We start from the raw sequence: 6,000 nt of genomic DNA, 5'->3' as shown, positions 1-6,000 counted from the left end.
TTTGTGATATTTCGATACCACATCAAGGTAGAAATAAAGCAATTTGATTCTGTTGTAAGTTAAATTGGGATAATAAAATGGAGTGCAACATTTCTTTCATCCTTTCATTCCATCTTGACTTTCTCTGGATTTACATCGAATGAAAGTGAAACAAATAAGGAGAGATTGAGAGCAATAGGTTATCCATTGGAACTGTGAATGAGTATTTTGATGTAACACTCCACACAAAGGTCTGATCAGTATTTCAAACAGTCAATTGGAATTGGGACCACAGAACACTTCTCCAATGAAGAAAAGCTTTTCATTCTTTCATAAACAATTCCTGTATGAATCGTACCACGATCCATCATCCACCGTTATTACCAAGTTGCCAACAGCATTAGATCTGCCTATTTTATTAGCAAACACACCTTCTGCACATACGCATCTGTGGTGTGCCCAGTACCATTTGTTGTCTCCAGGCCACAGCACATTTCTTGTTTATGAGCTTATGAGCCTAGCGCCTGATCTGTCTGATCAGGTTGAGAAAGCTTTTCTATCACTTCATCATATCACCTCAGAATTCTAAATTTACGAATAAAATAATGCGTTAGACTAAATGATGTAGGATTTGAAGTCTGCCATTCAGACCATCGAGTCTGCTCCACTATTCAATGAAGTCATGGCTGATCTGATAATCCTCAACTCCATGCTCCTCGACAGATCTTCATCGTCTTTCTGCTTAAATATCTATCTGGCACAGTTTGAAAATATGAGAAAGTGAGGACTGCAGATGCTGGAGATCAGAACTTTAAAATGTGTTGCTGGAAAAGTGCAGCAGGTCAGGCAGCATCAAACGAGCAGGAGAATCGACGTTTTGGGAATAAGCCTTTCTTCAGGAATCAGATGAAGATACACTACACCTCAGCCTCAACAACGATTACGGTACAGAGCTCCACCTATTCACTGGCCCCCGAGAAAAAAAATACTCCTCATTTCTGAATTAAATAGGCAATAACTAATTCTGAGTTCATGTCCTCTGGTGCTCACTTCATACCAGAGGGTACACCACATTCCTGTATCTACCTTGTCCAGATCCCACGAATATTGAACGTTTATAAATGTTATTATGTGATTATAGAGTTCCCCTCCGCCTCCTTTGTTTCAAGGAGAATAATCCCAGCCTAAACAATAATTCCACGAAGCTCCATTTTCTCCAGTGTTGGCAGTATCCTCCGAAATTACTGCTGTCCACTGCAGCGTGCTTTCATTTTCTTAAGGCAGGTAGAGACATTTCTGTGAGGCAACGGTTGAAATTTCAAGCACAGACGGGAATTGGAACTTGAAATCAGCTCGCGACTGGAATCAGATTGGTTCACAAAGGACGAAATAGAGTAATGATAACTCTGAAGAATGAGAACCTAATCATATCCCACTGACATTCAATGGCTTTACTGTAACCTAATTCCCCCGCGTAATCGTCCATGGAGCTAATATTTAGGAAAAGTGGATTGAGACTGGCTCTGAGCCTAACCTCGGTGGTTGGCAAGTTGTTAAAGGGAATCCTGTGGGACAGGATATACATGTATTTGGAAAGGCAAGGACTGATTTGGGATTGTCAACATGGCTTTGGGCTTGGGGAATCATGTCTCACAAACTAGCTTGAGTTTTTTGAAGAATTAACAAAGAAGATTGCTGAGGGATGAGCAGTAGATGTGATCTATATGGACTTCAGTTAAACGTTCGACTAGAGTCCCCATGGAAACTGATTGGCAAGGTTAGATCTCATGGAATACAGGGAGAAGTAGCCAATTGGATTCAGAACTGGCTCAAAGGTAGAAGACAGCGGGTGGTGGTGCAGTGTTGTTTTTCAGACTGGAGGCCTGTGACCAGTGGAGTGCGACAAGGATCGCTGCTGGGTCCTCTCCGTTTTGTCATTTACATAAATTATTTCAATGCGAGGATAAGAGGTACAGTTGGTGAGTTTGCAGATGACACAAAATTGGAGGTGTCGTGGACAGTGAAGAGGGTTACCTCTGATTACAACAGGATCTGAACCTGATGGGCCAATGGGCTGAAACGTGGCAGATGGAGTTTAAGTCAGATAAATGTGAGGTGCTGCATTTTGGGACAGCAATCTTAGCAGGACGTCTACATTTAATGGTACGGTCCTCGGGGGTGTTGCTGAATAAAGAGTCCTTGGAGTGCAGGTTCATAGCTCCTTGAAAGTGGAGTCACAGGTAGATAGGATAGTGAAGAAGGCGTTTGGTATGGTTTCCTTTATTGGACAGAGTATTGGGTACAGGAGTTGGGAGGTCATGTTGCGGCTGTACAGGACATTGGTTAGGCCACTTTTGGAATATTGAGTGTAATTACAGTCTCCTTGTGAAACTTGAAAGGGTTCAGAAAAGTTTTACAAGAATTTTGCCAGAGTTGGAGGATTTGAGCTACAAAGAGAGGCTGAACAGGCTGGGGCTATTTTCCCTGGAGCGTTGGAGGCTGCGGGGTGACGTTATAGAGGTTTACAAAATTATGTGGGGCATGGATAGGCTAAATAGACAAGGTCATTTCCCTGGGGTTGGGGAATCCAGAACTATAGGGTTTAGGGTGAGAGGGGAAAGACATAAAAGAGACCTAAGGGGCAACTTTTTCATGTAGAGGGTGGGATGTGTAAGGAATGAGCTGCCAGAGGATGTGATGGAGGCTGGTACAATTGCAACTTTTAAGAGGCATTTGGATGGGTAAATGAAAAGGAAGGGTTTGGAGGGATATGGGCCGGGTGCTGGCAGGTGGGATTAGATTGGTTAGGGATACCTGGTAGGATTGCACAGGTTGGAATGAAGGTTCTGTTTCCATGCTGTCCATCTCTATGACTCTACATAAACACTTTGACAACAAAAACATGTCCGTTGGTAGACAGGTTTTGATTATAAACGCAACTCGTTGCTCCGTGAATCCTACATCCTTTGAAAGGCACAAACGAGATGTGGAACATATCTCTCTCCATTTGCCTAGATGGGTGTAACTTCAATAACACTAAAGGAACTGGATACCATCCACGACAATGCAGTCACTTGATTGTACCCTATTCAATACCTGAATATTTATTCCTTTCATCGTTAAGGCACAATTGCAGAGAGTGCATCAATTACACGAAGCACTGAAGTAAGTCATCCGGGCATTTTTGACAGAACCTTCAAAGCTCAACAGCTATACTGACTAAAAGGAAAAAGTTGGAAGACGCAACGAAACGCCACCATTTGCAAGTTCGCTTCCAAGGCCCATAGAACCCTGACTTGGAAAGGAATCAGTGATAAACTCATTGAGTGGTGAAGGAGTCTTGATGGGCAAAGTTGCATATTTCAGCCCTCCATCTTTTTTCTTAAAATTTAATAAATGTTGATTAATGCAGTGACCAGACTTGTGCTAAGTCCTTCAGCTGTTCACTAAACTGGTGGTTGCTAAAACTCTACTGTCGTCCACAGCCTGTGGTCAACTATAGAAAATATCAAAAAAACATCTCAAGCAAATAATTCCTCTCAAGATGAATGTGATGCTGGAGATGCACAGCAGATCCGACAGCGTCTGAGGAAAAATCAATGTTTCAGTCAAAACCCTTCATCAGGAATGAGACTGAGAGGCTATGGAATGAAGATAAATGGGAGGGGTTGGTCTGGGGAGAAGGTAGTTGAGAGTGCAGTAGGTGGATGGAGGAGGGGGTGAAGGTCATATGTCAGAGAGGAGGGTGGAGCAGATAGGTGGGAATGAAGGTGCACATGTGAGACAGGTCAAGAGGACGGTGACGAGCTGGAAGGTTAGAACTGGAGTAAGATGGGGAGAGGGAATGAGGAAACTGATGAAGACTACATTTATGCCATGGGGTTCAAGGGTCCCGAGGAAGAAGATGAGGTGTTCTTCCTCCAGGCGTCGGGTGGTGAGTGAGTGGCGATGGAGGTGACCCAGGACCTGCATGTCCTCGGGAGAGTGGGAGGGGGAGTTGAAATCTTTGACCATGGGGCAGTGGAGTTGATTCTTGCAGGTGTCCTGGAGATGTTCTCTGAAGTCCTCTGTCAGAAGACACCGCTCTCCGAAATTTCGTGGAGACCGAATCTGGAGCAGCAGGTGCAACAACTGACATGTGTTGAAGTACCGGTGAACGTTTGATGGATGTGGAAGTCTCCATTGGAGCCTTGGACAGAGGTGAGGGGGAAGATGTGGGCACAGGTTTTGCAATTTCTGTAGTGGCAGAGAAAGGTGCCAGGAGGGTATGGTCGTCCATTGGAGGGCGTGGACATGAATATGTATTCACGGGAGAAAGCGGATAGGTTTGAGGAAGGGAAATATATCCCTGGTGGGGGGTCATTTCAGAGGTGGCATTTATGTAGACGGATGATGTGATTTATGCGGAGGTTGTTGGAATGGAAGGTGAGGACCTTCCTCTTTCCTTGTTCTGTACTTGCTGTGTTTGGAGGTGTGGGGTTCATGGATGGAGGTACGGGACATGTCTGAGATGCGTTAGAGAGCATCTTCATCCACATGGGAGGGGAATTTCCGGTCTTTAAAGAAGGAGGTCATCTGGTGTGTTCTGTCGTGCAACTGGTCCTCCTGGAGCAGATGAGGTGGAGGCAGTGGAGTTGTGAACACCCGATAGCATTTGTGCAGGAGGTGGGTTGGGAAGATGTGTAATCCAGATAGCTGTGGGAGTCAGTGGGTTTGTAAAAAAACATCAGTAACATTGACCGCCAAAGCTATTGTTACCTCCTCACCCCATTAACTTTCCGCCCAGACCATTCCCTCCACGACTACCTAGTCAAGTCCACGCCCTCCAATGACCCACCCTCCCTTCCCAGCACCTTCCTCTGCCACCATAGGAAATGCAAAACCTGAGCCCACACATCCTCCACCTCCGCCCAATGCCCCAAAGAAGCTTTCCACATCCATCGTAATTTCACCTGCACTCTCACACATATCATTTATTGCATTCATTGCTCCCGATGCAGTTTCCTCTACAGTGGGGCCACCAGACACCTTCTCGCAGCGCGTTTCAGAGATCATATCCAGATCGCCGATAACAATCAACCCCAATGCCCCGTGGCCGAACACTTCAACACCTCCCGCCACTCTCTCGAGGACATGCAGGTCCTGGGCCTCCTTCACCGCCACTCCCTCACCACCCGACGCCTGGAGGAAGAACCCTCCATCTTCTTTCTCATGACACTTCAACCCCATGTTATCAATGTGGATTACACAAGTTTTCTAATTTTCCCCCGCCCCCACCTTACCCTAGTACCAACCTACCAGCTTGGCACTGTCCTACTGATCTGTCCCACCGGTCTATCTTCATTCCCACCTATCCACTGCACCCTCTTCTCCTACCTAACACTCTTATCTCCACCTCCATCCACCGATTGCACTCTCAGCTAAATTCTCCCAAGCCCCACCGCTCCCATTTATCTGCCCAACCTCCAGGCTGCCAGCCTTTTTCCTGATGAAGGCCTTTTGTCCAAAGTGTCTTTTTGTTTCTCCAAATCGGATGCTGCCTGACCTGCTATGTTTCTTCAGCACCACTCTAATCTTGACTCTGATCTCCAGCACCTGCAGTATGCACGTTCGCCCAACTGATTCCCCTGTCCATTGATCTTCAGCAATGGTGAATGTCCACTCCAAGATCTCTATCTCCGTCTACACCACACTGAATACCCACTGTTATTGTTTCTTCTCCCCAAATTTATTAACACCCATTGATCTGGATTCAATTCCATTCAGCATTTTACCTTTCCACCTGAATGATGCAGCCCTTCAGTCCCTAGCATTCTTCATCATAGTCAACGACACGACCAATTGTTGCATCATCAGTAAACCTCTGAATCATGGCTCCTACAACTAATTTCGAATTATTGGTCGACATCAGAAAACAGTGGAACTCCACTGGAAACACATATCCAAACAGGGATCATCGCTGGTTGGGATTAAAGCTGCAATAACAGTAGAATCGAACTCCTGCTGTCCTTTGTGAACTTG

The sequence above is a fragment of the Chiloscyllium punctatum genome, chromosome 29, assembly GCF_047496795.1.
Source record: "Chiloscyllium punctatum isolate Juve2018m chromosome 29, sChiPun1.3, whole genome shotgun sequence".
Classification (NCBI taxonomy): domain Eukaryota; kingdom Metazoa; phylum Chordata; class Chondrichthyes; order Orectolobiformes; family Hemiscylliidae; genus Chiloscyllium; species Chiloscyllium punctatum.
The sequence above is the reverse complement of the archived record's forward strand: the minus strand, read 5'-3'. Positions refer to the sequence as shown.